The following is an 11,251-nucleotide window of genomic DNA, read 5'->3' on the forward strand; positions in this document are numbered from 1 at the left end:
CCTGGGAACCAACCCCCGCATCGGGCTTTCTGCTCAGCAGGGAGCCTGCTTCCTCCTCTCTCTCTGCCTACTGTTCTGCCTACGTGTGATCTCTCTCTCTGTCAAATAAATAAATAAAATCTTAAAAAAAACCATATAAGCATATAAAACCACACGTTGTATGAATGACAAGGAATAGTTTTAAATCCTCAGAGGCAGAAAACAGAGTGGTGGTTTCCAGAGGCTGAAGGGAAGGGAGAGTGAAGTAGGGGCTTCTGAACAGGTGCAGGGTTTTCCTGGGAGTAGCGAGATGTTTTGGAAAAAGGAAGTGGCTGGTTGCACAACGCGCAGTACGGAGTACAAGGCATGCCACTGAGTCCTATATTTCAAAGTGGATCATTTTATGCCTTGTGAATTTCACCTCACTTAAAAACAACAGGTGGTGGAGGGAAGGAAGGGAGTTTCCAAATTCCAAGTTGTTAAGAAAATCCTTTCTCGGTGGAAAAATGAGTAAGGTATGATGCATAGGAAAAGCCAAGAGCTGGAGGAGGAGTGGAGAGAATGCCCCAGAGCAGAGTATAACGTGCACAACACACACTTGGCAAGATGGGTGTAGACCGTGCCGCGCTGAGTGCCCTTCCCATCTGGATTCAGGGTTCTGCCAATCCCACAAACGGTCTTCGCGGGCCCTCCAAAGGCAATCAGGCCCACAGATTGTTTCTTGCTTCCTGGTGCTGGAATCTCAGCTCTACCCTGGCAGAGTCCTGGGCTATTGCATTAAGCTTCTCTTGGGAAGCTTGGAATGATGCCCGGCTCAGAAATGCTAGTTGTTCAGCAAATAGTTGCTGAGACAAAATCCCCTAGTTGTGTGTGAGCCCCTTCTTGTCTCCATCAGTGTGAAGTCTGAACACAGTCCTTTGCTAACCGTCCTGTCCGCTCTTGCCTAAGAGGAGAGTAGAAGGAGTCACCTCCACCTGCTGTGGTTACGGAATTCAAATCTGAGCAGTTCCTTCTAGGCTGTTGCCAAAGGACCAGACCGCGTCTCTCGCCAGTTTCTTCACACTTTGAATCAGACCTTCTCTGCTGGGGCCATAGTACATACAGTAGGGGTGCACCCTCCAAGGAGGGGGAGCCTGGGTCTTTGCTTAGAAATTGTGAAAACCTTGCTGGCACTGTCCGAAGTCCTGGTGGTCTTCCAAAGCCACAGGGATAGAAAATTCCAGGAGGTTTGTGAAACTTCATTGCTAAACTTCTTGCCTGCTTCTGCAGAGTGAATGAAGCCGTGATTCAGCCATTACCAGTAGGCACTCGGTCATTTATTTGGAAGCAAAAAGGATCCTGTGGGGGTCCAAAGGCAGAGCTCAAAACAATTCTATTGAGTCTGCCAAATCCTATGACCCAAACACACCAATAAATGGGGTGAAACTTCTAGAGTTACTCTACAGGCTGTCCCAGGTCTGTTAATATTTCAAACACTGGCTATGAACCTAGGAGAATGAACAAAATAGAGATTTCTGCCCTCATTCGTTAATCTGTGTGCAGTGGAGACTTTGTGAACTTTTTTTTACAATAGAAAATCATAAATGCCATTATAAGGGAAGCTAAGAATAACTTCTATGCCTTAGCCTTTCTCCTCCCATTGGAGCCTATTTGCAAAAGACAGTTCCTTGCCTTGTGGTCCTTCGGCATCACAGTTATTGAAAGTAGTTGGTAATGTGCAAATTCCCAGGCCCAACACTGTACTTTACTGAAATATCTCTGGGAGCGGAACCTGCAAATAGGAATTTAAAAATGTTCCTCGGGCCATTCTTATGCACATTAATAAAATTAACTTAATTTAATTAAAGACGTATTTTCTTCTTGTTCTACATAATTATCAGAAATGTGTCTTCACTTTGTAGATAAGAAAAGGGAAACTCAAGAGATGTTAAATCCAAGGCAATACAGTTAATTTGTGGCAGGGCTAAAATTTGAACCTGGATTTGCTTGATTTCAGATTTCACCTTTGACTGGCAAAAAAAAAAAAAAAAAGGCGGGGGGTGGAGTGGGGAATCAAACTATGAAACCACTGGGATATATTTCCACAGGGATAACAAATCCCTGGGATTTGTGTATCTCTGGGATAACGGCCACAGAGGCCCCCTTAGGCAGTTAGGACTGGAGAAGCAGTGCCATCTGGTGGCCATTTTGGAGAGACGTGACAGAAGGGGAAAATTAATTATTAATTTTTTTAAATTGAGCCGGGGATCATTTCCTCTTGCTCACTTTGGTGCACCTTTCATGGATGGATTTGGGTTGAGCTGACCTCACTCATCTGGAGGACCCGCTGACTGCTGTTTTGTGCTTTGGTTTTGTAACCGAGAACTTTTCTTCTCCTAGCTGAAGTTAATTTACTCATACAGGGCAGGACACTGCAAGGTCATTAGGGCCACGTAAAAATCAGTAGATCCAAGGGACCCTAGTGAAATACTTTCTGGAGCCAACATACCCTATTCTGTATCTCTAGAAGTTTAGTTTTCATTTAAAAAAAAATTTATTCAAAAGTGGTTTGGGTTTGTTGTTTTTGTTTTTGTTTTTGTTTTTTTTACCATAGTTACAAAATCTTTTTGACAAAACAGCGTGTCATCTGAGTGTTAAGGAAGAGGACCCCCAAACCCCACCTCCAGGAGAACATGGAGCTGAGGCGCCCCTCTGCCCCCCTCCACTCCCAGCAAGCGGACATCTGCAACTTCTGCGAAAGTCACTATGGGGAGCTGTCACGTGGACCACAGAACTATCCAGACATCTCCTAAAGCAGCCAGGGTTATCTGGCCAGGTAAACGAAACCGTCTACCTCCAAGATAACACAAAATCTGCTTAAGCCACCCCAGGCAGCTGTGCAAATTCTCAGTCCTCGTTTCTGGAAATCTTCACATGTGCTTATCTCGCTTCAGATGGTGAACTTGCAAGCTGGGGGTGGTAGACCCACAGGGACCCCCTTGCTCCCCCCACCCCGCCCTTGCCCCCCACCAGCCCTGAGCTCCACCCCAAGCTCAGCAGCCCTGCTCACCCCTCTGCCTCCCACTGCTCTTACTCATTGCTGCCGCAGGAACCTTTCATATCCTCTTCCTTCCTCCAGAGCTCAGGTCCGCGGTCATTTTCTTGACCTCACACACGAGGTCACGCCCTCCTGTCCTGCTGCCCTTCGTCCTTTTCTTCCAACAGCATCTGTCAAAGTTGTACTTGGCCATCTAACTGTGGTTCCCTCTCAGTCATGTCTGGCCCTAGACCGGAGCCCCTAGGAAGGATCAGCGTTTGTAAGCCAGAGCCTCTTATGGTGCCTGGCATACAGGGGGAGAGCCGTAAGCATTGACGCACTACCCCCCTCCCTCCCTGAGCATGCAAGTGAGGCCCATCCTGCCCCAACAGCCTCAGCCTTACCCCCTCAGATCCCATGTCCCAAGCTGTGTCTCTGTGAGATTGTTTGGTGCTGGAGATCGAAAAACTTGATGCCTAGGCTCTATTGCCCTAAAACCCCAACCTCAAGGGAGGGGAGAGGTCAGTCCTGGCGAGATCGTGAAAGATGGCGATTTCGCTTCACAACCCCCTGATTTCTTGAGAATATTCTGACTCTTACTGATTGCAACTTTGGATGAGCTCATGCAGCTTTTAAACCCTTGTCTCCTTCATCTGCAAATTGGGGATAACAGAACGATGGCGTTTGGGGAGGAGGAGGCAGGGCTCAGCCAACTACCAAGGGCTCTGTGTCCCAGCAGTTTGACAGGGTGCTGCCCCCAGCTGCCGGAGGAGGCCCGGCCCCGGGCGCAGCTGCTGCGCGGTGCACGCTGGCTTCGGCTTCCTGTCCATGACCCCCTGCGGTAGACCCTACCCACTCCTCCCCGGATGTCTCCATGCGCAGAGCAAGCTGCCCGTGGGCGGCTTCCGAAGCTGGCAAGAGGGTGAGCCGGTGGCACGCACCTTCCAGACCCCGCTAAGGGCCTGGCATCAATCAGGGCACCCCTGGTTGGGGACTTCTGTATCGGGAGTGAGGGCCCCCCAAAAGGGAAGGATGTGCAGAAGCACAGATCGAAGGGGGTCAGGGGCGACAACCCGTGGAGGTCTAGGCCACCACGCAGGGCAGGCCCCCAGCTCACCGGGGGTGTGGGGGGTGGGCGCCCGCGAACGAGCAGGAGCCAGCCTCCAGGGGGAAAGTCCCACCCCACTGGGCTTTCTCGGAGTCTCCAGCCCCGGGTCTCCAGCTCTTGAAAGTGGCCTGGATAGGGAAGTTGTTTTCCTCTCAAGAAGGCTGTGTACTCATAATTTCCCCCCGGGCCAGAGTGAAAAGACGAAGCAGGAGACCAGATTGATGGGCCCAAACCACGGGCCAGCACATTCTGTGGGAGGGAATCTCCCAGGGGGGCGGCAGGGTTTTTCCACCTCTTGTCATAACCCGCTCCGGGTATAGGTGCCGAGAACTGCCCCCAGCTGTGGGTTGCAACAGCAGGCAACGGGCCTATGGGGGAACGGCAGGAGGCCCGCTGCCCCAGAGCGGACTCCCACTCCATTCTGGCCGCATGTCACTTGGAGGACAGCGCCTCAGCCCCACTTTCTCCAGGATGCCAGCTGCAGTGGCTGTGTGCAAGTGACCAATCTCTTGCATTTTACTTTTTTTTTTTCCCCCCTGTAATATCAAGATTCCGGGTTTGTATTTTTGTATATGTGAGTCCCAAGGCTCTGCTTCCTGCACCATGTTCTGAGAAGGCCAGCGAGCTCAGGTTTACACTCAAGTCTACACGTTGATCAGCCAGGGTGGGGTGGGGGTTGTGGTGGGGGGGGACAACTGTTTGGAGAGCGGAGCCTAGGGAAGGTCCCATTTTTGCAGGTAAGAGCTGGCTTATCGGCCATAGCGTCCTCTTGAGAGCCCTCCGCCTGCAGGGTCCGTGGGAAATTAGGCTTGAACTCAGTTGCCCCTGACTGGATCTCCTTCTACTGAGAGACTGAAAATTGGTCTGAAGAGGAACAGGTGGTGTAGGAAAGCAAGGAGGGTCTGAACCAGGTGAAAGGCCAAAGGAGAAGCCAGGATTAGCTGAGGTTTGTAAATACTACTAGAAGATTCTTGTTCTGGACTTCTAATCCCAAGGCACGGACTCATTTTCCATACCAGATCCATTCTAAACAGGATGCACAGCAAGGCGTGTGTGTGTGTGTGTGTGTGTGTGTGTGTGTTTAAAAATGAGTGGGTACCGTTAGGTGTAAGAATTAGTATCTCTGTATCCATTTTGAGCTGCCCAGGGGTGGTAGTATGAAGCAAAGGCTAACTTTTTTCACGTTTATAAATTCTGGGCTTTTCTTGTTGGCTTCCAGGGAGACCATAAGCCGTGGCTTCTTCGTGGTGCCCAGAGCCAGTGTCCTGCCCTACTGTGGCAGCGATGAGTGTTCCAGGAGCTAAAGGAGACGGACTCACTGTGAGATCCCCACAAACCACCCTCACTCCCAGGGTACCGCCTCCGCAGTGCCCATGTTCTAGGGCCCTGTCTCCTTGCACTTCCCCACCGAGTCTTTTCTTTCTTTTCTTTTTCCTTTTTTAAAAATTTATTTATTTATTGGAGAGATAGGGAGAGAACGCAAGCAGGGGAGGGGGCAGAGGGAAAGAGAGAGAATCCCAAGCAGACTCCCCTGAGCACGGAGCCTGATGTGGGGCTCGATCTCAGGACCCTGAGATCATGACCTGAGCTAAAACCAAGAGTTGGTCCCTTAACCAACTGAGCCCCCTAGGTGGCACCCCGCCCCCACCAAGCTTTTACTTCAAGGTTAAGTAAGTCAAATAGGAACTTAAGGGTGAATGCCCGTAGTGACTAAATATCTTCATATTCCTATGCAACACTCGTATTTTAGCAAAGCAAACGATAACATTTGTATCTTAAGAAAGCACAGTACCTCAAAGTGGTAGAATGCTGTGCCACCCAAGTGGATGTTATATATTTTTAAATATTAAAAAGAGAGTTTCATATTTATTAATATGGAACAGCATGCATAACCCATCATTGAATAACAACCAGACTATAAGCATAGTCGGCAGTAGGTCACATTTATTTAACTCTCTGTGTGTGTAGATACCCACAGATTCATGGGAGTGGTTACCTCTGATCGGTGGGATCAGGTTACCTTGCAGTTTCTTCCTTACTCTTACCTGTATTACTTGAATTTTCTAAGTGACTACACTGGCTTCAGAATTAAGGGGAAAAAACAATGAATGCATTTGCTGCCTTGTACTTCACAACCATAAATACAAAATAAAACAAAAACCCCACACTTTTGCTCCTTATGTTGCTTCCACGATGAATTAGGGATTGACTGGCTCTCTAATTTGCGTGGTCATTTGTGTAGCAAATTTTTCGTAAATCCCTACGTGTGGGAGATTGGCCAGAACTCCTACCTTCCTGCTTTTATGGTGATAAGCTATGTAACTGTGTGTCAGTTCCGATGAAAGTGATTGCTGGAAAAGCAGATTTCATGTTGACGTGAGCCAGGCGCTGTACTGGGCTCTTTTCGCAGTGGTCTCCTGTCCGCCCTACCAAAGGGGAGGAAGCATATCAGCCCTGATGAGTGGCGGGGGCCCAAGCTCTGAGAATGGCAGAGTCAAAAAGGCATCTTGAGCCCGACTCCCCGGGGAGGGCTTCATCAGACACGTGGCCTTCATCAAAGCCTCGGAAGAGTGTGACGTTTGACCTTCGAAGACGGAAGAGAGAATCCTACCTCCGAAGCGGTCTAAGAAGAGGTATGTGGGAGGGGCAGGCATTCGACCTGGTGCTAGACAGCTGTGTTTCTCAGCTTTGCTGGGGAGACTTTTCAGATGTGATCGGCCGGGGCTGGGATGAAGCTGAGGAGGACCCAGGTGCCAGGTTTTGGAGACAGAGCTGAAGTTCCTGCCATCTAGGGCTACCTGGCTGGCTCAGATGGAAGAGCAGGTGACTCTCGATCTCAGGGTTGTGAGTTCAAGCCCCATGTTGGGTGCAGACATTATTTAAATAAATAAAACTTTTTTTTAAAAAAAGTTCCTGCCATCGAGAGAGGGAGGTGTACACTCAGACAGCACGGAGGGCAGCGGACATGCGAGGATGCCACAGAGGACAAGAAATCCTTGGCTGCTACTTGCTGGTTGGCAAGCGCAGGTCTCCCGCACCCCGGGCTCTGCTGTCTGGTCGCCCTAGCTGCAGCCTCAGGGAGTTGGGATGAGAACGGAGGCACCTTCTTTCACCTGTACCCACTGCCCTGGTCATATTCCTTGACTGCCTCCCAGTGGTCACTTGGCAGTCTCCTGCAGTAGACGTGTTTTCTACTCTAAAGCGGTGGTGCCAAGAATCCCAGGGCTGGCGGCCAAGTCCTGGCCCTGTGTGACAGCCGAGGCACGGCCAAACATCACTAGCTTTGTGTGTGGTCTCCTGGAGCATCCATGTCAAGGGTCCCGTGGCGACCTTACTGATGCACCAATGCTGGCAGGGCCCGTGGAACCCTGGAGCTTGAGGTCTGTATAGCAGAGCTCCGTTCAGCACTTACCAGTGCTGGACACCGGGCTACGCCCTCCGGGAGCGGTAAGCTCACTCCAGAGCGGTGGATCCGCTTCTCCTTCTAGAGGTGAGGACACTCGAGCCGAGGGAGGTTAACTGGCTTGTCCAAGGGGGCCCGGTCCCAAACGCAGGAATGGCAGAGATCCAAACGCCCTGTCCTCAGAGCCTGCTCTCGTAAGCCCTTCTAGATGCTCCGTTTCTGTCCCGAAGGACCTGACGGATGCATACATACCCCAAGTCAGATATTTCAGGGCACCTGCTGGGGTGGCCGGGGACGTCCTGAAGGTAGTCACTGTGACTTCAGGAGACGTGAGGCTGCGGGGGAGTTGGTGACTGCCCCTTGGTGGCGCTAGCATTTTCTCTGGAGCTTTGAGTAGGGGAGGAATTTGGTGAGACGTTTCTCGGAGCAGGGGCATAGCGCAGGTTGCAGCGTTTTGACTGAGCGATGCTGTGAGAACGGGTGGGGCGTTGGTGGGGTGCTGTGGAGACAGTGGGAGATGAGACTGGAAGGGCATCGGACGAGGGGAGCATCTCGAAGGGCCTCGGATACATGTGATAACATAATGACATGATCTTTTTTTTAAAGAAAAATGTCTCCCTGTAGAGGGAGTGATCGGCCATTCATTATAATTTTTCTACTAAAAATCAATTACAAACCAACACAACTGACTAGGTAGATATTTATGCCTTCTTTCGCTGATTCAGTCAAAAAGTATTGATTGAATGCGTACCTACTCTGTGTTGATCGTGATTTCTGTCCTCAGGTGCCCTGTGGGCTGGCGAGGAAGAGACAAACGGCTGCCTAGAGGGCATCATTTGTGAATACCTCCGAGGCGCAGGGGTTAGACAGCATCGCAGTGGAATTCCATAGCAGGTGGCATTTAAAGCTGAGACCTGAGGAGAAAACCGAAAGTAGGGGGACAAAACGGGGAAGAAGCAGAAAGGCAAAAACCCAGAGGCAAAGACGAACAGCAGCTCTGAGGAACAATAGATGGTCTGGCCTGGTTGAGGCGTTAGACTAGAGGGGGAAAGGTGTTAGGGAGGGTGCTAGAAAGGCACACGTGCCCGCATCGCATAGGACTCGTACCCGAGTGTAGACTATTTGAGAAACAATGGGAGTCGTGGAGGATTTTGAGCCGGGAAGCGATATAATCAGATTGTGGTGGCTGCTGTTTGGAGCGTGGATTTGGAGGGGCAAGAGTGAAAGTGAGACCCTTCAGGAAGGTGTTGCAATAATTCAAAGAAAGAGCGCGGCCAAGGAGAGGTCAGGGCAGGCAATGCAGGGTGTGTGGGGAGGGGGTGTCCTGCCACTCAAGATGAACCTACAAAGTTCAGAAATGCATGAGGAAAATCGCACGGGAAAAGCCAAACCACAAGAGCAGCATGGATATCAGCACAGTTAAAGTGGAGATACCAAAGGACTCCTGAAAAGGACTCTGAAATGACGGTGTGTAAGATCCCCAAGGACATGAATGGTGTGCTAAGATCTGTTCAACTATAATACACCGTCCGTGAAGAAAAGCAGAAATGAACAAGTACAGCAGGAAATGTGAAACCATCAGAAATATTCAGAATGAAAAAACACAGGCAACAAAATAGATACCTCAGTGGGTAGAATATTCTAGAATAACAGTACGAAAAAAAAAGTTAACTGGGAAAGAGTAGTGAGGAATTCTCCAAAATGCAGCCTAGAGAGACAACTGTATTAAGAAGTAAAAATAAAAATGGAGAGATAGGAAGAATAACTCGAGAAACTTCGGCAGATAATGCTAAGAGTTTCAGAAAAAAACCCTTCTGAAGGAGAAAAGAGCTGGGAATTTTCTAGAAATCGTGAAACATTTCAGACTTCTCTCTCTCACGGAAGATTTCCCCACATGAAGATAAGTCCTCACTGAAGCTCGTCACAGTGAGACTGCACAAAGCCAAGGACAAGGGCAGGGGAAGCTTTGAAAGTTCTCAGAGTTAGAAAAAGAATGATTGCCTATGGAGGAGGGATATTTAGACCCACAGCAAACATCTCTTCAGCAGCCATAGATGTAAGAAGACAGTGGATTAGTATTTTCAAAGTGCTGAGGGAAAACTGCAAATCCGCTAGTATAAATTTCTATAACCAGATAAATCACCACTTGGAAGCGAGGGTGGAAAATTCTCCAGATTGTGTTGACCGTATGCCTTATCCAGACAGTTGTACAGAACGTGATGGTTCAACAGCAAAGAAGGATCTGGTGCAATCAGACGCGAGCGAACTCCAGGTACATGGCAGGTCCTCACTGAGTAAGCAAGGCTTGCCCTATGGTCTGACCTCTCCTTCTAAAACACCTGCTCTCTGCAGCATGTGACTGACACTCTCACCCAGGATGCCCACCCCAGAGAGGACCAGAACAGGTTCACCCAAATGAGGGTGATTTGGAACCGAGGCATCATGTCAGACTCGGAAGCATGGCTCCCGTGATTGTGGACATGTGAGCAGTCATTCTGGGTTGAGACCCTGGGACAAAGAGCCATCACACCAAGACCAAGGACCGTTCCAGCTTCCCCCTCTCTCCCAAAGGAACCCAGAGCTCTTGGCTGGGACTCACTGAGTGGGCACGCGATGCTCTCTAACTGGACTTCACCTTGCAAAGGGAAGCTTCCGCTTCTGGCCACGAAGGCTAATGAGGTTCAGACTTGCCCTTCTGCTGTCTGTCTGCAACTAGAAAACTGGACAACAGGTGGCCTCAAGTCTGAGCCCTCAAAGGGCTCAGAATTTCTGTCCAGGGGCACTCTCCAGCCCTGGAGGACACCGAAAGCAGAACACAGTCACCTCCTTGAGTTGAGGAGCAGAGATTGGAGCTCAGGAGGCTGCTGGCTGGCCTGACAGTATCGGGTGCTAGAAAAAAGGGAGGTACGCAGAAACAAGGGCCCCGGAGATCTGTACCATGGTTCTCTGGAGTCTTGGGCTAATCACTGTGTGCCCAAGAGGGGTTAAGTCTCCAAGAGGTGGGCAAAGATCAAGTACTGGGCACTGTAAATAGCATAATTCCTAAAATCCTCATTCCATAGGGGTAGCAGGACTGGACCAGCCATGGGGTCGAGGGCTTTTCAACCTGTCCTCACAGAGATATGATCTGAGCTATCTAATACAAGAGCACTAGCCATGGGCAGCTACCAAACCCTCGAAATGGTTGACTTGTCCAAACTGAAATGTGCCTTTTCATATAAATAAGACACATACCAGATTTGGAAGGACTTCGTATGAAAAAGATGAATGTTAGCTACCTCATTAGTACTTTTATAATGGTTACACCTTCAAATGAGAATGCTTCAGGAATAATAGGTTAAATAGAATCTATTATTAAAATTAAATTTGGGGCAACTGGGTGGCTCAGTCAGTTAAGCAACTGACTTCAGCTCAGGTCATGATCTCGGGGTCCTGGGATCAAGCCCCAGGATAGGCTCCCCACTCAGCAGGGAGCCAGATTGTCCTTCTCCCTCTGCCCTTCCCCCTGCTGATGCTCTTTCTCTTTCTCAAATAAATAAATAAAATCTTTTTAAATTTTTAAATTAAAAAAGAGGGAGGAGTGCCTGGGTGGCTCAGTGAGTTAAAGCCTCTGCTTTCGGTTCAGGTCACGATCTCAGGGTCCTGGGATTGAGCCCCGTATCGGGCTCTCTGCTCATCAGGAAGCCTGCTTCCCCCTCTCTTTCTGCCTGCTTGTGATCTCTCTTTCTCTCTCTCTGTCAAATAA

Source organism: Neovison vison, chromosome 2, assembly GCF_020171115.1.
Source record: "Neovison vison isolate M4711 chromosome 2, ASM_NN_V1, whole genome shotgun sequence".
Taxonomy (NCBI): domain Eukaryota; kingdom Metazoa; phylum Chordata; class Mammalia; order Carnivora; family Mustelidae; genus Neogale; species Neogale vison.